Raw genomic sequence first — 24,022 nt, forward strand, 5'->3', positions numbered from 1 at the left:
ATGGAAGGCTTCAAGACTCCAACAAACTCAAAAGGCAAAGTTCTCAAGAGGAGCAAGTGGAGCCAAGAGCAAGTCCAAAGGTGCGAGGCCAATGACAAAGTGACCAAGCTTTTGGTCAATTTATTGCCAAGCACCATCCTTTGCAAAATTGGAGAATTTGAAGATGCAAAGGAATTATGGAGTAAATTGGCCATGTTTCATGAAGAGATCCCCTCCACTGTACAAGAGCAAGAAGAATCCAGAGAGGGTGACTCTTTGGAGCAAAACCAAGAGGAGGACTCCGAGGTTGAGAGATGCTCAACCTCCGAAGAAGAAGTTCAAGAAGAAGCTTCATCTTCAAGGGAGTGCAATGAAGAGAACAAGGAGGGAGCATACTCCTTGTTCCATATACAAGATGATGAAGCCTCCACCTCTAGGATTGAGGGGGAGTGTAGATCAATGAACCCGGAGCAAGAAGAGGCCTCCGCATCTGGGTCAAGTGAAGAAGAAGAAGATGGTGCCACCTCTAAAATTCAAGAAATATCAAATGGAGGAACAAGTGTCATCCCTACACAAGAAGGTATAAATGTTTCAATTAAAAATAAAAATCATATAATATGTTTTGAGTGTAGGGAAAGTGGGCACTACAAGAGCAAGTGTCCCAACTTGGCCAAGAAGAAGGGTCAAGTGACACAAAAGGGAAAGGAGAAGCCAAAGGAGACCACCCTCGGGACAAAGAAGAGCAAGGAGCATATTGTGTGCTTCGTGTGTCAACAAAAAGGGCATTACCGAAGTCAATGTCCCAAGGGGAAGAAGATGGTCAAGGCTCATGGAGGAAGCTCAAGTCAAGGGGGAGCCTCCAAGGTAAAAAGAAAGGTAACTTTCATTGAGCCTACTCCTTTAAATTATGGTAAAAAGCATGATAGTTCTAATTTATATCATTTTAATGCTATTTACCATGAAAATAGGAAGCATGATAGCATTAAGGAAAAACATATAGCTTTTCATGCTAAAACTACTACACCTAAGGCTAGGAATGTAGGTAAAAGTCTAGGCAAGAACTCTAAGGATTTTAGCTACAAGCCTAGAAACAAAAATGCTCATGGATGTAATAAAAATTCAAAATCTAAGGATTTAATGATAGAAAATCAAGTCTTGAGGTCAAGGCTTGATAAAATGGAAAAGACCCTAAAAAGGATGGAAAATATCCTAAAAGGGCAAAATGAGCATAACCTAGGTTTAGGGGTACAAAAGCCATCCAATGACCATAGAGGTTTGGGATACAAACCCAAAGCTAAAAAGGATGTGCCTAGTTATCATAGGGTTCCATATAGTTATGGAACAAACCCTAAGTCTAGAGGTCAAGTCAAGGATACAAGGGAAGATATCCCTAGAAGTACCTTTGCAACCAAAGTGACTAAGACTTCTAAGAAGTCTAAGAAAGTCACTAACAAGGTCACAAGGGAGGCTATCCCTAGAGTTGACCTAGAAAATGTGATCAAGGCTTCTAAGAAGCCCAACAAGGTCACTAGGAAGGTATCTAGGGAAGTTATCCCTAGTGAGTACCTAGAGCATCCAAGGAGCACCAATAGGTGTTGGGTTCCTAGGAGCATCTTCTCTACCCCATAGAGGGGTTAGAGAGTTTCAACTCCGATTAGAAGGGTAGTTAACCCAACTTTGAGGAAATTGACACTCAAGGAGCATTTTCAAGGTTTTTGTTAGCCTTTGAAAATGAAATGGAATTATTATTTACTCCTTAAAAGAGTAAAATGTGCCTATTGGGTGAAAATTTGATTTTATCTTAAAAGGGCATAAATTGGGAAAACCTAGAGAAATACCAAGTTGGGATTTTGGTATTCTCTTAAAAAATTTAAGGCACTCCGGGCCTTAATTTATGTGCTACTCTTGTGGGAAAATGAAATATGCCAACACTTGAGGAATATGCTTAATCTTAAGTGGCATAAACAAATCAAGAGAAATAGAAATGTCAATTTAGGTTTTGGCATTTCTTTGAAGCATTTAGGGCAATCTAGATTTAACATTTTAAGTTAAAACAAGTGATATATTTTGGGTTAGCTAAGTGGTTAAGGATACTTAGATAGGTAATCTAGGTATATTTTATTTATGCTAAACCTTGCCATGATTATTTGCCCATCATATGTCATGACATCATGTCTATTTTTGCATTTATATTTTATTATGAAAAATCCAAAAATACCATGTCATGACATTCATACATCATGTAGTCATAGGAATCTTTCTTTTGAATGTATGTCATAACATCATCATACATTGTTTTGTTTCCCTAAAATTAAGGATAAAAGGTATTAATCAACATTTGGTTACCAACAAATGGTACCAACAAATTGATCATCAACAAGTAACATCCTTGGTGGATGTTTACCACTCAAAATGCCTAGTTATAGATGCATGATCCCTAGATTAGGGCAAAACCAGAATCTACATCTCACAAAGACCTATAAGATGACTTGTATGTGTTTTTATGCACAATAGATACAAGTGAGATGTTAGGAAGATGAACAAAACTCAACATGCTGAGTTAGTGCATTTCCTTGAGTTTTAAGTTCATCAAAACACATAGTTATGTGTTTTCTCATCATTGGGAAAGCTAATGTACAAGTCATGTGCATTAAGGCCAAGGAACATGGTGGGATATTGGTTTTGAAAATGTTTTCAAAATAATTTTGGAAAACCTTGGTGAAGGCTATCTTTTGATAGTAATCACCATTGAATAGTTAGACACAAACTTGAAGAAAACACTAAAGTTTTTGCAAGTTCTCAAGTTTGTGTCAATCTTTGAAAATATGATGTATTTTCATAGAAAACTATTTTTCCATGATAAATTATACCCTAAATAATGTCTACACAAATTTTTACGATTTTTAGAATTTTGTAGAATTTTCTAGGGGATTCTGAAATTGGCTGAAATTGAATTTCAACAATTTCAGGCCTCCAATCGATCAGTGGATCGAATGGAGTGCCTCAATCGATCAGCCGATCGATTGAGAAGGCATTTCTCGCGAGCAGAAGCTCGCTGGATCGATCAGCCGATCGATCCAAGAAGATTGAATCGATCAGTGGATCGATTCAGCAGGGTTCAATCGATTGGAACCCAACTCCAATCAATTGAAGATGCTGATTTTGGCTGGGAAAACTTATTTTCAGCATTTTGAACCTATTTTAGTCTAGGTAACCATTCCAAACCTCTGAAAATACATTTGTATACATAAAAAGGGTGTTTTCGTGTGGAAAACAAGGATGGATTGGTTAAGGAAGGCTAAGTTGAAGTTTAGGTTGAGGTTTGTTTCAAATTTTGAATATTTGAACCTCAAAACTTCTAAAATTGGGTTTCCTAAAGTTTTGGGGATTCCAAGTCATTGTTGGTGCAATGACAGAAGTTACCACCATGTCTTTATGGGGAGGGACTCTTTAAAGACATAAAAATTATTTTTCATGAACCTTGGAAGGTGGTTAACCTTCCGTTAAGAACATGCTCAAGGTTGAGCGTTTGAACTTTAATGGGGAGTGGATATCCTCATTGTTCAAGTGGTTTCAAGTGGATAATGCTCAAGGATGGGCATTTGCCTACATTGGGGGAGAATGTAGGGTTAAGGTTAATGAAGGGTATGGGACTTTCATTATCGTGCTGATCACAACGAGTGAAGTTGTGAACGACGATGAGCAACTCTTCAGGGGGAGAGTTTTCAACAAGTGAATCTGTTGATGTGTGCCCAAAAATGGGGCATGGTTTGATGTGTGCCAATAGGGGGAGAATGAAAGGGAGTAAGTTAGGCTTTTATCACCTAGAGGGAGTTTGCCCTCTTAGGGGGAGAATGAAGGGCTTAACTTATGTATTCATTACCTAGTGGCATGAAGAAGGTTTAGGCTATGGGATTAGCCTAACTTACATGTGGTGGTTTAGGCTATGAGATTAGCCTAACTTACATGTGGTATTGCAAGTGATAGTGTTGGTATTGTCAAACATCAAAAAGGGGGAGATTGTTGGTGCAACATTCCTCAGGTCAAGGTTGACCTGGTTGACCAAGCTTGAGTCTTGGTTTGGATTTCGATGTTTGACAATGCAAGGTTGATTGAAGAAGAGTCAAGTAGGTCAAGGATGACCGGATACTTGACTGGGAAGTCCTAACTGGGATGTTAGGCAGGAGGAAAATCCTGGTGAGTGAAGCCAGGTGAAAGACCTAGTGAGTGAAGCTAGGCAATTGGGAAGTCCTAGTGAGTGAAGCTAGGCAGGAGAAAAATCCTGGTGAGTGAAGCCAGGTGAAAGACCTAGTGAGTGAAGCTAGGCAATTGGGAAAGTCCTGGTGAGTGAAGCCAGGCAAGAGAAATCCAAATGGGTCAAGGTTGACCAGACATCTGGTGAGAGTCCAAGTAGGTCAAAGGGATTGACCGAATACTTGGCACGAGGAAGAAAAGTCCAAGTAGGTCTTAGGGAGTGACCGGATACTTGGCAAGAAGAGAAAAGTCCAAGTGGGTCAAAGGGATTGACCAGACACTTGGTGAGAGAGTCCTAGCTGGTCAAGGGTGACCGGATGCTAGGTCTTATATACCAACAAGTCATGGTTGACTAGATGTTGGTTTAGGGGGCTTTGGGCTTGATTTTGGGCAAAAACCAAGATCTGGATTGATCAGCCGATTGATCCAGCAGGTTTGGATTGATCCGTGGATTGATCCAGCATGTTTGGATTGATACGTGGATCGATCCAGCAGATCTAGATCGATCAGTGGATCGATCCAGAAGATCTGGATCGATCCATCGATCGATCTGGTGAGTCCCCGCGAACAGAACCCCTCTGGATCGATCGGTGGATCGATCCAGAGGTCCCAATCGATCAGTAGATCGATTGGGACGCTGCTGCTTCGCGCGATAAGCGCTGGATCGATCCGTGGATCGATCCAGAAGTTTTTCCAGAGCACAGAGGCGCTCTGGATCGATCCGTGGATCGATCCAAAGCCTCCCCGATCGATTGGGAGCATTCCAATCGATCGAGATTCGACCGTTAGCGTCGATTTAAGCCGCAGGCGTTCATTTCATTCGGTAGTACTTCACCGATTCATTCCAGATTCATCACAGCTCCTCCCCAGCACTCTCTAAGCTCCTCACCGCCAGTTCTTGAAGGTTCTTGGAGGTTCATCCAAGTCAAGAGGCGAGTTGTAACGAGAAGAAGAAGAAGCTAGGGTTTTTACTGCATCTCTTATAAGCTTTTGCTTATTCTTTACTACCTTTTCTTCTACTTGTATTGAGAGTCTTGTAGGGCTTCTCCGCCTTCGGTAGTTACCGAAAAGGAGTGTTTATTAGTGGAGGTGTGTGTGTGTGCGTGGATCCTTGGACTAGTCACCTCTTGTGAGGTGGATACCAAGTAAAATCCTATTGTTAGCATTGTTGTAGTTTGTTTCTTTGTATTCCGCTGCGCATCACTTTGAAGAAACAAGCAACGAAGCTCGACGAGCACACGCGAAGCTATTCCCCCCCCCCCCCCCCCCTCTAGCTACTTTTCGGTCCTTACAGTTACTCATTTGAGGGGCATCATATTGGAAAGGGATCAGGAAATGAGATAAATGCATTGACAACAATACTTTACTATGTGACATCTTTAGTTAGGTTCCATTCCAAGTTAGATTCCTCCCGACTTTGGTGATAATGGTGATGGTGGTGATGGTTCTTCGTGATTTTTTTTATATGAACATTTGTTATTTGGTTGAGTTTGTTTTTTATATATCTTTTTAATATTGTTAATTTGCTTTGAACAGGGTTGGTAAGAAGGAATATGAAGATATTAAGTTTCATGTTAGGATTTTTTTTGGCATGCCATGTTATAGTTACTTCTATTTTTTATTGTACCCTGATACTTTGCATGTTATGTCATGTTTTGCATATTTTTGACTTACCTATTCCTAATCAATGTAAAGTTAGTTATATATATAGGTTTCTATACTTTTATTATGTCATGAAATATTTGATACATGTATTTTTTATTACATGACTTATACATTTTTTGTTTGTTATACTTAGTTACAAGTTTCATGTATGTATATGTTTAATAAAATTAAGTATAAATGACATCCTTTGACACTTAAGAACGTATGTATATGTTACAACTCACAAGACACATATATACCCTTCATATGTTATGATAATGAATTGAATTTTATTTGTTATAAATATTAGACACATATATCATTTATATGTTAGACATATTTTTTTGTTATAAATGTTACTTAATGTTTATTTGTAATTTGGAAGAGAAGAAGAATGGAAAAAGGAGAAGGAAGTGTCTCCTAAGACAGAAAATGAAACTTGTTTGGATGACATATGTTAATGAATGATGTGTACAATCCACAACTACATGATTATCATTAAGTAATAAAAGATATCGAACCCACGAACACTGGATATAAGCACTAGAGATTAATCACGATGAATTAGCTAAACGATCGATGGTTGAGAATTTATGCACTAAAGTGAAGAGAAACAAGATTAGGAGAAAGAGAGAGAGTTTGAGAGAGTTGAGGATTGATTGAAGACTTTGGTTGAGGGAAACATTCTAGAAGTTCAGTTTTATTGTGATGCTAATCAATGAACTAAGGATCACCAATTACCCATCCTCTATCCCTATGCACATGTAGTAAGTTTGATTCATTACCGACATTTTCACGCGACGGTTATGTCGAAGTGTCATCTCTATTAACATCCAATGTTACCCAATGGAAGTGATTCCTATGAAGTCTGGTTAGGGATATCTTTGTCACTAAAGCCCCCCGGTCATACATCCATAAGATACACAAAATATTTGATAACATGAACATAGAAATAACTCAATAAGTCTAATTCAACACTTCCTTGTAGAGAATTACTTTCCTTTCAAAGTGATGATGCTCTAGATGTTCGATTAAAGGGTTATCCTTGTCACTAGGGTTTTTCAGTCATACAATCTAGAGTATTCCCTCTATAGGGTGAACAAAACCACACAAACATTAACCAAATATGAGAATTAAGCACCAACACATCTCATACGCATAAAATCGAATGAATACAAGGTATAAGCAATATCATATGGAAAGGAAATTGGCAAATCCAAGAGTATACATCAATCACACATCACAACTACTCTCTTAATCCTAGAACAATAAGATCTACCCCATAATAAGAAGGAAAGAATCCAAAGACAAAGAAATCATAAGTTCAAAACCCAATCTAAAGAGAAGTTGGGAGAAGAAGCTTATCCAAGACGTTGAGTGTTCTTCATATCCAATCCCACTCTTCTGGAGTCAAAGGTGATAATGAAAACAGCTCCAGATCTTCAATCAGAGTGCAGAGAGGGCGTAGATTTGAACCAAGATGAGTCTCTCAAAGGGGAGAACCTTCCTTCCCTCAAGAAGGGGAAGAACTCCCCTTAAATAGAGCCGGGCATAAGCCAGGGCACGGTCCGTGTCACGGCCATGCCCTTTGGCACGGCCAAACCTTGAAGTTGTGCTGTTGGAGTGACATGGTTGTTCCATGGTTTAATTCTGCTCTGCTGGAAATGGCACAACCATTGATCTGGTTCTGTTTGTTCGGCACGGCCATGCCTTTTGGTATGACCCTAGCTTGATTGGGTTCTGGTGAGCAGGCACGACCGTGTGAAACCACACAACCAAAGGTGGACTCTTCTCTAGATGGATGTCATGGTCGTGCCCTTTGGCACGGTCGTGTACTGCTTGGCCATGGATGAAGAGACACGGTCGTGTGAAATCACACTGGCAAAGATTTTCTCTCTTCCTTGTCTCTCCAAAGCACGTTTCAATACCAATTTCGTTCCAAAAATGCATCCTATTAACAGAAAATCAAACAAAAATAGATCTCCGATAAAGAAAGTAATTATGCTGAAAATATGATAAAGAGTGATAAAAATGCATAGAACATACATAAAAAAAGTAAATGAATGTGTGTTAAAGTATGCATAAAGTGTATATATTCTACGTATATACTTGTTATTTTTGATAATTTGTTAGATGTGTTGTTTGGATAGTATGACTTATTGTTGAACATTGATATGTTATATGACTTGTAGTTATGGATATGATATGTATGGCTTGTAGTTATGGATTTGATAGTTTCAAGTTAAACTTCATTTTGTTAGACTTCTTTGAATGTTAATGGTCCGATGTGTTGGAAAGGATAATTGTAAGATGTGTTGGATGTTAATTATATAGAATGTGTTGAATGTTAATTGTATGATGTGTTGAATTCTTAAAAAAAAAATATCATAAAATTTGTGATAAATTTTTATAATTTCGTCACAAATATGTGCCGGCTGTGAATTAACGATGAAAATATTTTTACCCTAATTTTCATCGTAAAATTTAATATAAATTTATTATTATTAATTTTTGGTAGTGATGGGCTCCAAGAGATTGGGACGGTGCGTCGTAATCGCACATGCTGATCAGGGTTGGCGTAATGTTTCCACTTATCCCTTGAGCAATATCTACTTCCAATAAAAATTCAAATGTCTGAAATCTCACGGTCATGTAGAGCACGGGAATACTTGGCTGGGTGTTGACTACACGCATTGGAAAATTGGAGCGCTGTCACCATTTCTAGCTCATCTCATCGTCAGCTAAATGCCATACTAATACCTGAGGGATATATAGGGTTCTAACTTAGGAATATAAATAAATTAAACGGTTCGTGAGTTATTCGAAGCTCGATTCGATAAAAATTCGTTTGAGCTCGTTTAATTAGGCTCGTTAAGATAAACAAGTCAACTTCAAACTTCACAATACTCTGCTCGTTAGCTCGTGAACATGTTAAATTTATGAATCAACTTTTAAATAAAAATAATAATAGTTTTGATATTGAATTTATAGATTTTACACTCTACTTATGAAAAATATAGACAAATATATTAAATTGATTTATTAGAATAAAAATTATAAATTTTAATAAGAATATTATAATTTTCTCTAAATATATAATTTAGTTTTTAATGAATATTTAAATTTATAATTTATATTTATTAAACTCATTTAGACTCGATAAAAGCTTGAATAAACTCGTGAGTCATGAATATACTCGTTAAATAAAGCTTGAGCTCGACTCGATTATAAACGAGTCAAGCTCAAATATTTAAGAGTTCGACTCAGCTCGACTCGACTCGATTACACCCCTAGTTCAACCCTTCAACAATTAATGCTATGTATAAATATCGATTTTGGCCTATGGTATATTATAAAAAGAAATCTAGTGGGATAAGTCCTAAAATGTTAGTCGTTTGAATGTATTTCTGATTTATTATGATGACAAAACAAAATTCTATAAGCCAAATCAATCATTTCCAGAATTATTCACTTAAAAAAAACTAAAATATGTATATAGAGAACCCAGCTATGCGGACAGAACGTTGCGCGCGCCCATGCACACCTTAGCGATCCAGGCATCTGGATCAGAGATATAGACACATACATTTCGTTTTTTTAATCAACATCTTCTAAAAATAATTCTATATCTTATAAATATCTAAAATTTTTAATTTTAAATACTATAAGACAGAAATCTGAATCTTGGAGGACAATCTTATTCATTCAAACTCATTATAATCTAATCCCTAAATTTTAAAATTTTAAACCCTAAATATATATAATATATCTCGTGAGTATCTAAAATTTTTAATTTTGAACACGATAATCCAAGAGGAAGGCGTAAACCTTAGAGGAAAAATCTAATTATTAACTCAAACTCATTATTGTTAGGATCAGGGATGGCAATGAGTCGGGTTCGAGTCGGATTCTATATCCTCCGTACCCATATACCCATCGGGTATAGGATATCCGATGGGTATATCCATACCCATTAAAGGATCGGATATCTTCTATACGTATAATTTTACTTCTTTCTATCGAACTATTATCATTCAAAAAAACATATTAAAATTAACATCCTATTAAAAAATATATATAGAGAGAGAGAGGTGATATTGTGCGCGACTGTGCGCGTCGTGCACAATATCAGCATTTTTTTTGTTTTTTTTTTATTTTTTGAATTAAAAAAATTTAATATTTCCTTATTTAAAATTTAATATATAGATATATCCCCTAAACACATTACAATACTCAATAAATACTTAAATTAATTTTATTTTAATTTTTTTTTAAAAACCAAACACTATAACCTAATTAGAAAGCCTAAACCCTATAGATAAAATCTAAAAAAAAATAACTTTAACACTATACCCAAAGCCTGAACCCTATAAATAAAATCGTAAAGAAATTTTTTAATTAATTTTTAATTTAAAAATAAAAAAATAAAAATAAAAAATAAAAAATAAAAAATGTTGATATTGTGCGCGACGCGCACAGTCGCGCACTGTGCGCGTCGCGCACCATATCAACATTATATATATATATATATATATATAAAATTAAAAAAATAGATTAAACATTTATATAGTCTCCTACTAATATAAAAAAAATAGTAAAATGATTTTAGAAAAAAAATCTTTAATATATGTATATATATATTATTTAATCGGGTATTCGGGTCGGGTATCGGATATTGATAGTCCCTCCATACTCTCCTCTATTCGGGTCGAATGTCGGATCCTCCATCAGGTTCGGGTGAAATTGTCATCCCTAGTTAGGGCCCTTGACGGACGGCTAGAGGGAGAGTATATAGCCCCTGCACAAATCAAAACAAAAAGAACTTTTCTCGGCTTATAACTTAAATAAAATAAACACTTGCATAAAAATAAATAATAAATTGAAAAGAAAGAGGCACAACGAATTACTTGATTACAACTAGGGAAGTTGTTAATCCAAGGTGAAAAAACACACTAAGAAATCTCTTCTGGGCGGAGAAGCCTCTTACAGCATTCAAAACTCACAAAACAAAACTAAACAAGAACTAGGAAGTGCACAAGTGTTGTTTCAAACTATTCTGTGTTGTGCTTTAGCTTTGGGAGCAAGACTGCTTATATAGCCCTATTCGGGGCGCTTGGAAGAGTTCCAAACACCTAGAGGGGGATAAAATTTTATCCCCTTTGCAACGGATTGAGGTCAAACGCGATCCGAATAAAATCTGATTCCGAGCGCCCGAACCAGGAAAGCCAACCAAGTTAACTTTTTCCAATCCGGGCCTTTCGCTCCAGCTTCGCTCGCCTCGGTCCGGGTCTTCCGCTCCGGTTCCTCTTGCTTGGGTGATCTCAGCCATCCGGAATAGGGCTCACCCGAACCCAACTTCCGGCCTTCTCGAGCAAGCTTTCGCTTCGGCTTCTCGTCCCTCGGAATCATCGCTTGCGTCCTTCTCGTCCACCAACGTACTATTCCGCAGCTCTTCGTCCCTCAGACGCATCAAGCTCGTCGGCTCTCTCTTGTGCTAACCTTCTCGCTAGCTGCGTCTATTACTCCTCAAGCAATCTTCTGCTCCGGATTCTCGTCCCTCGGAAACACTGCACGCTCCTTCTCGTCCGTTAGTGTGCTCTTCCGCAACACCTCGTCCCTCAGATGCACCGAGCCCGTCGGCTCTCTTCCGTGTCGTCCTTCTCGCTAGCTGCGTTTTTTGCTCGACTCCTTGTGCTTCTAAGTTCCTGCACACTTAGACACAGGATTAAACACAACATGACATAACATAACTTGTTTGATCACATCAAAACAACCTTGGGGTACCAAAAATCTCCCCCTTTTTGATGTGAGCACCCCTAAGTTAAGTTAGTAAAAGAATAAATTTGCAATTAAAGTGCAAAAATTAAAAAAAAGTTAAAATTACCTCCCCTAGACTTAATCTTCCCTTCTCTCCCTTTGATCACATAAAAAATGAGGTACCAAAAGAAATTTAAGAGTAAATTTTTTAAAAAATATGAATGTTTAAAAAAAATCTCATTTTCAACATTTTGAAAAACTTCTCAAGTATTTGAAAATAATTTTGATAACACTTAAAAAATTACAATAGTTTTAGAAATTTAAAAAAAATTCTAAGTAAAAAATATTTTCGATATCACAAAAAAAACATCAATAATTTCCTAAGTTAAAAACAAATAAAATGATTGAGTAACTTTAACAACTATTTAAAGCATTATTTAATCATATTTAAATCCTTTTGTCAGCTAGTCAATTAAATATTTTATTTCATTAATTGACTTACAGGCTGTGGCGAGGTACTAAGCATTCTTGGTTATTAGAGCAACAACTACTTTATAGACAAAGCCTCTTAAGGAAATCAAACATTTAATTTTCTCACTAAAAGCCCTAAGCCTAATTAAAATTTAATTTATACAAGATTTGAGAACCCAATACAAGTTCTTCCAACTGAATTAATTAAAATTTTCTTTGGGACATATTATCTGGATAGTTTTCCGATTTGGCCCCTATGAAATCTAAGATGTCAGCTTAGTCTATTATAATTTTAAGTTTTAACATTTAAGCATGCACGATTTGTCAAGTCTTCTACTTGTACTTTCAATTTATCATGTTCTATTTTTAACTTATCACAATCTTCTACTAGACAAGATTTATCTAAAATTAATTTCAATTCATTGTTTTCTTTTTCTATCACGCAACAGGTTTTTGATAGCAATTTAACAAATTTCAACATCTAATCAGGTGGAAGAGATCGTACCTGACTTACCTAATCGATCCCGTTATTCGTAGCTCACCTTGAACTGCTGTTTTCTTCTGAAGACTCTCCCCCTTCATCGATGCTCATCTGGGATGAGCTTTCTGTGTCCTCAGGAAAAATTCAGCTATAAGGGTTGTCTCGGTAATTTCCTTGGTCTCGGATTCTTCTGATGATGACTCGGTATCCTTTGAGGAGTTAGTTTCGGCTTCAATTGGTTATTCATAGAGCTTCAAGAATTTTTTTCCAAAGTTCTTTCGCACTTTGGTAGTTGCTGATTTTGTCAAGATCCTTTACCGGTAGTACGCTTATTAAATGATATTCAGCCTTACCATTTGATGTAAAGTCATCGCGCTGCTTTTTGGTCCAGAGGTGTTTTTCAATTTCTTCTTCGTTTGTGTTCTTTAGTGTTTCATAATCATATTTTATTATTAATAAAATATTAAAATCTATTTTAAGAAATACCTTCATGTGACATTTCCAAAAAGCGAACTCCCCCTCAAATAATGGTGGGTAGATGTCAACTCCGGCCATCGTCTTTTGCTTCGATCGACGGTTAGTCCTCCTGAAGCGTCCTTGCTCTAATACCACTTGTTAGGACCCTTGGCGGTCGGCTAGAGGAGGGGTGAATAGCACTTGCACAAATCAAAACAAAAAGAACCTATCTTGGCTTATAACTTAAATAAAATAAACACTTGCATAAAAATGAATAATAAACTGAAAAGAAAGAGGCACAGCGAATTACTTGGTTATAACCGAAGAGGTTGTTAATCCAAGGTGAAAAGGTGTACTAAAAAATCTCCTCTGGGCGGAGAAGCCTCTTACAACATTTAAAGCTCACAAAACAAAGCTAAACAAGAACTAGGAAGTACACAAGTGTTGTTTCAAACCATTATGCGTTGTGCTTTAGCTTTGGGAGCATGACAGCTTATATAGCCCTGCTCAGGGTGTTTGGAAGGGTTCCAGGCGCCTGGAGGGGGATAAAATTTTATCCCTTTCACAACGGACCGAGGTCAAACGTGATCCGGATAAAATCCGATTCCGAACGCCCGGAAGTGTAAAGCCCGAAAAATTCCCAAATTTATTTTAGAATTATTCTATGATTTTTCTGGAATTTTTAGATATTTTTCCGGAATTTTCCAAGTAGCGGAAGTAGCAAAAATAATTGGAACCGTAAAATAGCTTAGGCAGGAATCGAACCCGAGACATATGGTTTACGGATAAGTTTAGTAACTGGTGTACCCAGCAGGGCCGTGCTGAAAGAAAGGAGAACCAAATATATTTATATTAGAGTTGGGTTCATTAAACCACTTAATATAAATTAAAAACTTAAAGAGGGTTTGGTTTATTTGAGAAGCTTGGTTCGGCAAAATCCCTCTCCACCGAAGCCCTCACGCCTCTCTTCCTCTCGGTTCCTCCCTTCTCTCGGCGCCCCCAAGCACAAGCAAAAAGGAACCTAGGGTTCCTTCCCTAAGGGCCACGAGAGCACCTTCCGGCAAGATCTTCGATACAAGGACGTTCCCCTCCGCGAGAGGAACGCGTAGACGCAAGCAGCTCGTCGAGAAGGTCTTCGTCTCCGGAAACCTAACGCTTAGATTTGTAAGAATCTTTGTACACGAGGTAAGAAACCCCTCACCTGCAGTATAATTGCTCTCGCTTGTTAGTTTTGGCGTTAGTTTAGTAGTTTTACAGTTTTCAGTTATAGGGTGTGCTCTAAGTGCACACCAAGCATTCAGTAGAATGCCTAGTTCAGAAGGATGCACCAGTAGGCGTCCTAACAGCATGTAAAATATATTAGAAACATTTTACTCAGTTTATTATCAGTTATTACAGCTATATGGATCAGATATCTATTGGGTGGGCTCCCACAGTAGCCTCTAGGTTCAGATAACCTAGCTCTAGGTTCAGATAACCTAGAACAGCAAAGTAAAATAAAACAGTATTCAGTATTTTACTTTTATTCAGTTGGCACTGTATTTGGATCAGATATCCATGGGCTGGACTCCCACAGTCGTCCCTAGGTTCAGATAACCTAGTAATCCTGCTGGATTCGAAACTTGCAATCCCGGGTCTCGTAGGGATGCGCGCACAGTAAGTACAGATGCCAGGGCCCCAGCAGCATGTTTAGTATTTTCATCTATTATATGTATAGTTTTCAAATTTGAAACTAGTGATGAGAACACGAATTTAGATTTCAGTTCAGTTCAGGTTCAGTTTACATGATTTGAGTTCATGTACAGATTTAGATATATGCATGACTAGTTCAGTTTCATACTCAGTTTATAAGTGTGCCATGTTCAGTTTAAAGCATGTTCAATTTATATGCTATTCATGTTTCAGTTCCAGTTTATGCTTTTATATGCCATGCCATGTTGCCATGCTCAGTTCAGTTTTCAAACAGCATGTTTTAAAAACATAATCGCATCGTTGCATGTTTTTGTGAGGTAGATGGTTTCTTACTAAGCTCTTTAGCTTACAGGTACTACTTTTCTTATACTGCAGAAAAGTGGACTAGCGGAGGCTGGAGGACAATGCTATGGAGGTGTGTGTGTGCAAGGGGTTTGGAATAAAGATCCTAGGGGTCGAAACATTTTAATTCCAGCATTTACGTTGTTAGTTTATTTATGGTTTAGTCCTTAGCTAGTTAAATGTTTTAATCCAGTAAAACTATGCACTATTCAGTTTGTCCAGTTTAGGACGCATGTAGATTAATGTTAGATTGTTTTTCATATATATAGAACCTATGTCTGTGAATGGTGGTACGTTCCAGTGCCTGAAATTTCTGAAATCAGAAACTCTGATTTCATATCAGAGTTGGATCGGTCTGCCGACCGATCCGTTGCAGTATCAGGGTCCTAGATCGGTCAGCCGACCGATCTTACTGTATGCTATCTGATCGATCGTCCGACCGATCCGGCACCGAACAGAGAGCATCCCAGCGTCTCCAGGTGCCTGGATCGGTCTTGCCGACCGATCCAGCCTCTGCTGGATCGGTCAGCAGACCGATCCAGCAGGGCACAGAATCGTAGCAAGTATGATCGATCCGTGGATCGATCGGCAGCTAGCTGGGAAGTTAGTTCTGAGTTTCTAGCTCAGATGGGAGGTCAAGTATTCCTCCTTAGCACATGTACACCAACCGGAAAGGGTCTTGAATCCTTCCTTATAACAGCATGGGTGTATCAGTTGTCAGATTAACCGAGTCAGTTAGTGAAATTTTATTTTACCCAGTTTTCCGCACAGTACGGCACAGTCAGTACAGCAGTATTGTAGCGATTCGCCTTACAGCCTAGTCAGTAGAAGGCGGGTCGTTACAGAGTGGTATCAGAGCAGTGTTCCATACTTCCTACACACACATCAGCATTGTGCCTACAGCTTCCAAGTAAGAACATCTCTCACGCAGTTTTGTTTTCAGCTTTCATATCAGTTATATGTGCTTTCATGTTTGCTCTCATGTTGGTAGTTAATTAATTCATGTTTACAGTAATAGTATTTGACATGTTACCAGTAGTTAACTATGACATGATAGCCTAGTTATATTTATGTGTTCTCTGCTATTTAGAAAATGGTACGAGGACGTCCAGCTAAGAAAGCATCAGCGGCTGAGCCCCAGCATGAGGCAGGGGCTCAGCTACAGCAGTAGTTAGCTGAACAGAAGCAGGAGATAGCCTCCTTAAAGGCTAACCAACAGACTACTCCCCCATCACTCCAGTACCAAACCTCACGACTCCGGTAATCACAGAGGTAGTACCAGCCCCAGTAGTAGGGACTAAGAGAGAAGCTTACCTTATCCGGTGGCAGAGAATTAAGCCCGAGAACTTCTCGTGCACCAGCGAACCATGGAATGCTCAAGCATGGTTTAAAACACTCGAAAGCACGATGGAGCTTCTAGGCGGCCAGCACGGAAAGGTGAAGTGTGCCTCCTTATGCCTGAAGGAACGTATGTGGTGGGAGCGGATTAAATCGAGTGGCCGGTAAATCAGATGACATGGGCCAACTTCGAGAAAGAATTCTTGAGGAATTCTTTCACATGCAAGTCACGAACCGACACTATGACGAGTTTACGGAGTTTCGTCAGGCAACCTATCGTTCCGGAGGCCGTGAAGAAATTCAACAGTTGGCCGTCGTGTCCGTAACTAGTCACTCGGAGAAGGCACGGTTGATCAAGATGCTGAACCGGAGATCGCGATGAATGTGGGTGGTGGCGTTCATAGGCCACAAACCACGAGGAGCTAGTGAGTAGTGCTCGATCACCGAGCACTATCAACATCACCCAGCAGAAGTAGGTTTTCACAGAGCCCAAGGGGCAAGCGGGCTCAGGTACTCAGCAGAAACAACAAGGACATAGCTCCAACTGGAAGGGGAAACGTAAGGCAAGCAGTGACCCAAAAGGAGGACCAGCTGGAAAACATTCCAGACATCCCAAGTGTGCTACTTGTGGGAAACATCATCCAGGAGTTTGCCGCAAGGGTACGCGGGGTTGTTTTGAATGTGGACAGGAAGGGCACATGGCTAAGCAGTGCCCGAATAAGAACAGTCTTCTTCAGCCTCAGCCGATACAGTATGGAGCTCAGCCAGCGCAGCTACACCAGATGTATGCTGCCTTAGATGGTCCACAGATCGGTCTAGAAGCCCCCACAGCTACCACGAATGCCAGGATTTTCTCACTGACCAGAGAGGACGTAGCAAATGCCTCGACAGTTGTCACAGGTCAGATCAGTATTTTACAGCATAATGCAACTGTCTTATTCGATACTGGGGCAACCCACTCTTATGTATCCAGGGCGTTTGCCGAAAAATTAGCAACACCTCCAGAGGTACTCAATAGTCAGTTTCTGACAACACTACCCTCAGGAGACATTATGGCATCTACACACTGGCTCAGAGCAGTGCCAGTCATTTTAGCAGACAGAGAACTTTTTGGTGATCTGATAGTGCTAGAAATGACTGACTACGATGTCATCTTTGGGATGGATTTTCTGATCAGATACGGCGCTTCTATAGAGTGCCGTAAACAAAAGGTCATATTCCAACCTGAAGAAGGAGTACAGTTTGAGTACATAGGAAAACCAAAGAGAAAAGCCAGGAAGTTTCTCTCAGCACTGAAAGCACAGCAGCTAATGGATTCAGGATGCATGGGATTTTTAGCAAATGTAGTCAACACCAGCCAGGACAAGAACCAACAGCTATCAGAGGTTCGAGTCGTTTGTGACTACCCAGCAGTCTTCCCTGAAGAGTTACCAGGCTTAGCACCAGACAGGGAGATTGAATTTGAGATAGAGCTCATTCCCGGCACAAATCCAATTTCCAAGGCACCGTACCGCATGGCTCCAGCTGAATTGAAGGAACTTCAGGAGCAATTGCAGGAGCTTCTTGACAAGGGTTTCATACGCCCTAGTCACTCACCATGGGGAGCCTGTTGTTCGTGAAGAAAAGGATGGAAGCATGCGCCTATGCATAGACTACCGTGCCTTGAACCAGGTCACATAAAAACAGTACCCTCTCCCTAGGATAGATGACTGTTTGACAGCTAAAGGGAGCCACGGTGTTCTCTAAAATTGACCTCGGATCGGGATATCACCGGGTTAGAGTCAAGGAAGGTGATATACCTAAAACAATCTTGACCAGACACGGACATTATGAGTTCGTAGTCATGCCTTCGGCGTGACAAATGCTCCACTACTTTCATGGACCTCATGAGCAGTATTCAGAGAATACTTAGACAAGTTTGTCATCGTGTTCATCGATGACATTCTTATCTATTCGAGCACTCAGAGGACCATGCGAGCATCGAAGACAGTTTGCAGATCCTTCAGTAGACTGTACGCCAAATTCACGAAATGTGAATTCTGCTAGAGGTAGCCTTTCTGGTCACATCATCTCCAAAGATGGTGTTATGGTAGATCCCAAAATAGAAGCGATAAGTAACTGGAAGAGACCGAGAACGCCATGAAATCAAGTTTTCGGGATTAGCAGGCTACACAGGAAATTCGTAGAGGACTTCTCCAGATAGCCTCCCCAGCAGCTCTCACCAGAAGAACAAGAAATTTCGGTGGACGGAGGATCATGAGACGGCTTCAAGATGAACTAAAATGGAGATTGACGGTGCTCCTATTTTAGCCATACCAGAAAACACAGACATCGACATCTACAGTGGCGCCTCTAAATTGGGATTAGGAGCGATGTAGCAGGGCAAGGTGATCGCCTATGCCTCCAGACAACTCAAGGATTATGAGAGGAACTATCCTACTCACGACCTTGAGCTTGCAGCAGTGGTGTTCGCTCTCAAGATTTGGAGACATTATTTGTACGGAGCTCAGTGCAGAGTGTATACAGATCATCAAAGTCTGAAGTATTTCTTTACTCAGAAGGATCTGAATATGCGGCAGCGCAGATGGTTAGAGCTGGTCAAGGATTATGACATAGATATCCTCTACCATCCAGGGAAAGCTAATAAGGTAGCAGACGCACTCAGCAGGAAGTCCAGTGCTACCTTACTATCTTTAGCAGCTATGTCACCACCCCTAAGGAAGGAGATTACAGCTTTTAGTCTCGAGCTTATAGTCGGGCAGCTTTCCACTATGTCCTTAGCATCTACCTTGCTTGATGATATCCAGACAGCTCAGGAGCAGGATCCTGAAATCCAGAAAATCAAGCAAGGGTTAGCAGAATCAGAAAGTGGAGAGTTCAGAGTGTCTGCCAGTGGGGTAGTGTACTGTGGTGACAGACTTTGTGTTCCAGATCAGGAGGAACTACGGAAACAGATTCTAGATGAGGCCCACAGGACTCCCTATGCGATGCATCCTGGTTCCACCAAAATGTATCAGGATCTGAAGAAACGATTTTGGTGGCCTGGGATGAAGCGAGATATCGCCAGATACGTCAGCATCTGTCTAACCTGTCAGAGGGTTAAGGCAGAACATCAGCGACCAGGAGGAGTTCTGCAGCCGATCCAGATTCCAGAATGGAAGTGGGAGGATATCTCTATGGACTTCATAGTGGGATTACCCAGAACCACGAATGGTTTTGATGCCATCTGGGTAATAGTCGACAGGTTGACTAAATCAGCCCACTTCTTAGCTATCAGAATATCCTATTCCATGGAGCAGTTAGCTCAGTTGTATCTCAAGGAGATTGTCAGGCTGCATGGAGTCCCACGAACCATTATATCAGACAGAGACAGCAGATTTACATCACACTTCTGGAAGTGTGTACAGTCAGCTATGGGCACCCAGTTAAAATTCAGCACAGCCTTCCATCCTCAGACAGATGGTCAGACGGAGCGAGTAAATCAAGTACTCGAAGATATGCTCCGGGCTTGTGCCCTAGATTTCAAGGGAAGTTGGTGCAAATATCTGAGTCTAGCAGAATTTGCATACAACAACAGTTATCAGGCCACTATCGGCATGGCACCTTATGAGGCACTCTATGGGCGGAGGTGCAGATCACCAATCTGCTAGTATGAGAGTGGTGAACAGAAGGAACTAGAGCTTCAGACAGATCTAGTAGCAGATACTACAGCAGCCATACAGCAGATTCACCAGAGGATAGAGACAACACAGAGCCGTCAGAAGAGCTATGCTGATACACGACGCAGACCCCTAGAGTTTTCAGTTGGGGATACAGTTTTCCTCAGAGTAGCTCCCATGAAGGGAGTCATGCGTTTTGGGAAAAAGGGCAAGCTAGCTCCCAGATATGTGAGACCATACCTTATCACGAAGAGAGTGGGCAAGGTAGCATATGAGCTAGAGCTACCTCAGGAGATGTCAGCTGTCCACAACGTATTTCATGTCTCCATGCTGAAGAAGCATATTCCGGACGCCACCCAGGTGATTGAGCCCCAGTTGGTACAGGTCCGTGATGATCTCAGCTATGACAGTCGGCCTATTCAGATAATAGACCGAGCAGTAAAGAAATTACGGAACAAGGAAGTACCATTAGTCAAAGTCAGCTGGCAAAATCACACAGCAGCAGAGGCGACTTGGGAGACAGAGGCCAGCATGAGACAGAAGTACCCAGAATTGTTTTAAGTTCGGGGACGAACTTTTTATAAGGTATGGGGGATTGTAAAGCCCGAAAAATTCCCGAATTTATTTTAGAATTATTCTATGATTTTTCTGGAATTTTTAGATATTTTTCCGGAATTTTCCGAGTAGCGGAAGTAGCAAAAATAATTGGAACCGTAAAATAGCTTAGGCGGGAATCGAACCCGAGACCTATGGTTTACGGATAAGTTTAGTAACCGGTGTACCCAGCAGGGCCGTGCTGAAAGAAAGGAGAACCAAATATATTTGTATTAGAGTTGGGTTCATTAAACCACTTAATATAAATTAAAAACTTAAAGAGGGCTTGGTTTATTTGAGAAGCTTGGTTCGGCAAAATCCCTCTCCACCGAAGCCCTCACGCCTCTCTTCCTCTCGGTTCCTCCCTTCTCTCGGTGCCCCCAAGCACAAGCAAAAAGGAACCTAGGGTTCCTTCCCTAAGGGTCACGAGAGCACCTTCCGGCAAGATCTTCGATACAAGGACGTTCCCCTCCGCGAGAGGAACGCGTAGACGCAAGCAGCTCGTCGAGAAGGTCTTCGTCTCCGGAAACCTAACGCTTAGATTTGTAAGAATCTTTGCACACGAGGTAAGAAACCCCTCACCTGCAGTATAATTGCTCTTGCTTGTTAGTTTTGGCGTTAGTTTAGTAGTTTTACAGTTTTCAGTTATAGGGTGTGCTCTAAGTGCACACCAAGCATTCGGTAGAATGCCTAGTTCAGAAGGATGCACCAGTAGGCGTCCTAACAGCATGTAAAACGTATTAGAAACATTTTACTCAGTTTATTATCAGTTATTACAGCTATATGGATCAGATATCCATTGGGTGGGCTCCCATAGTAGCCTCTAGGTTCAGATAACCTAGCTCTAGGTTCAGATAACCTAGAACAGCAAAGTAAAATAAAATAGTATTCAGTATTTTACTATTTTGGCATTGTATTTGGATCAGATATCCATGGGCTGGACTCCTAATCGTCCCTAGGTTCAGATAACCTAGTAACCTTTCTGAACTTGCAATCCCGGGTCTCGTAGGGATGCGCGCACAGTAAGTACAGATGTCAGGGCCCCAGCAGCATGTTTAGTATTTTCATCTATTATATGTATAGTTTTCAAATTTGAAACTAGTGATGAGAACACGAATTTAGATTTCAGTTCAGTTCAGGTTCAGTTTACATGATTTGAGTTCATGTACAGATTTAGATATATGCATGACTAGTTCAGTTTCATACTCAGTTTATAAGTGTGTCATGTTCAGTTTAAAGCATGTTCAATTTATATGCTATTCATGTTTCAGTTCCAGTTTATGCTTTTATATGCCATGCCATGTTGCCATGCTCAGTTCAATTTTCAAACAGCATGTTTTAAAAACATAATCGCATCGTTGCATGTTTTTGTGAGGTAGATGGTTTCTTACTAAGCTCTTTAGCTTACAGGTACTACTTTTCTTATACTGCAGATACAGGTAAAAGAAAAGTGGACTAGCGGAGGCTGGAGGACAATGCTATGGAGGTGTGTGTGTGCAAGGGGTTTGGAATAAAGATCCTAGGGGTCGAAACATTTTAATTCCAGCATTTACGTTGTTAGATTATTTATGGTTTAGTCCTTAGCTAGTTAAATGTTTTAATCCAGTAAAACTATGCACTATTCAGTTTGTCCAGTTTAGGACGCATGTAGATTAATGTTAGATTGTTTTTCATATATATAGAACCTATGTCTGTGAATGGTGGTACGTTCCAGTGCCTGAAATTTCTGAAATCAGAAACTCTGATTTCATATCAGAGTTGGATCGGTCTGCCGACCGATCCGTTGCAGTATCAGGGTCCTGGATCGGTCAGCCGACCGATCCAGAGGCATACAGTATGCTACTGTATGCTATCTGATCGGTCGTCCGACCGATCCAGCACCGAACAGAGAGCATCCCCGCGTCTCCAGGTGCCTGGTGCAGGGCACAGAATCGTAGCAAGTATGATCGATCCGTGGATCGATCGGCAACTAGCTGGGAAGTTAGTTCTAAGTTCCTAGCTCAGATGGGAGGTCAAGTATTCCTCCTTAGCACATGTACACCAACCGGAAAGGGTCTTGAATCCTTCCTTATAACAGCATGGGTGTATCAGTTGTCAGATTAACCGAGTCAGTTAGTGAAATTTTATTTTACCCAGTTTTCCGCACAGTACGGCACAGTCAGTACAGCAGTATTGTAGCGATTCGCCTTACAGCCTAGTCAGTAGAAGGCGGGTCGTTACAGGAAGGGTTCCAGCGTCCGTACCAGGAAAGTCAACCAAGTTGACTTTTTCCAGTCCGGACCTTCCACTCCGGTTTTGCTCGTCTTGGTCCGGGTCTTTCGCTCCTGTTCCTCTTACTTGGGTGATCTCATCCATCCGGAATAGAGCTCACTCGAACCCAACTTCGCCTTCTCGAGCAAGCTTCTGCTCTGACTTCTCATCCCTCGGAATCATCGCTTGCTTCCTTCTCGTTCGTCAGCATACTCTTCCACAGTTCTTCGTCCCTCGGACACATAGAGCCGTCGGCTCTCTCCCGTGCCGACCTTCTCGCTAGCTGCATCTTTTGCTCCTCAAGCAATCTTCTGCTCCGACTTCTAGTCCCTCGGAAACACCGCATGCTCCCTTCTCGTCCACCGATGTACTCTTCTGCAACACCTCATTTCTCAGATGCACCAAGCCCGTCGGCTTTATTTCGTGTCATCCTTCTCACTAGCTGCGTCTTTTGCTCGACTCCCTATGCTCCTAAGTTCCTACACACTTAGACACATGATTAAACACAACAGGACCTAATCTAATTTGTTTGATCACATCAAAATAACCTTAGGGTACTAACAATTATAACGGGGCAGATCCTTTGGTCCACAAAAAAGTGGACTAGGGGATGGACTACTTGCAATTGCGGTCGGATCGTGGTCGTGATCCAGCCGTAATTAGTTGCAATCCCTCACTAAGTTCATTATCTCCCAGGTTATAGTTTGGATCAGGGCGGGTGGCCGGAGACCGCTTGAAGTCCATCGGGGGTGGGCAAGTGGCCAAGCAGCCTAGCGCCAAGTGGGAGACTGCCTCCAGGTGGCCTTCGGTCATCTGTCCCAATCCAAACTATAACCTTGGGGGATGTTGAACCCAGGGAGGGATCACAGTCAATTACAGTCGGATCACAGTCACGATCTAGCCACAATTGTAAGTGGTTCATCCCCTAGTTCACTTTTTTATGGACCAGAAGATTTGGGCTTCGGACCGTAGTTGTGATCTAGCCGTAATTGGTTGCAATCCCTTCTTGGGTTCACCGCCCCCTCCCCTCGCGCTATAGTTTGGGTTGGGGTAGGTGGCCGAAGGCCACCTCCCGCTCGACACCAAACTGCCTGCCCACTTGCCC

General features: G+C 40.7%; 1 pseudogene; it reads right to left on the reverse strand.

Moving 5' to 3' along the window:
- LOC122010489 overlaps nucleotides 1-23,730 on the reverse strand; it is a 50,093-nt pseudogene extending 26,363 nt beyond the window's left edge.
- Nucleotides 23,731-24,022: the final 292 nt, after the last annotated feature.

The sequence above is a fragment of the Zingiber officinale genome, chromosome 8A, assembly GCF_018446385.1.
Source record: "Zingiber officinale cultivar Zhangliang chromosome 8A, Zo_v1.1, whole genome shotgun sequence".
Classification (NCBI taxonomy): domain Eukaryota; kingdom Viridiplantae; phylum Streptophyta; class Magnoliopsida; order Zingiberales; family Zingiberaceae; genus Zingiber; species Zingiber officinale.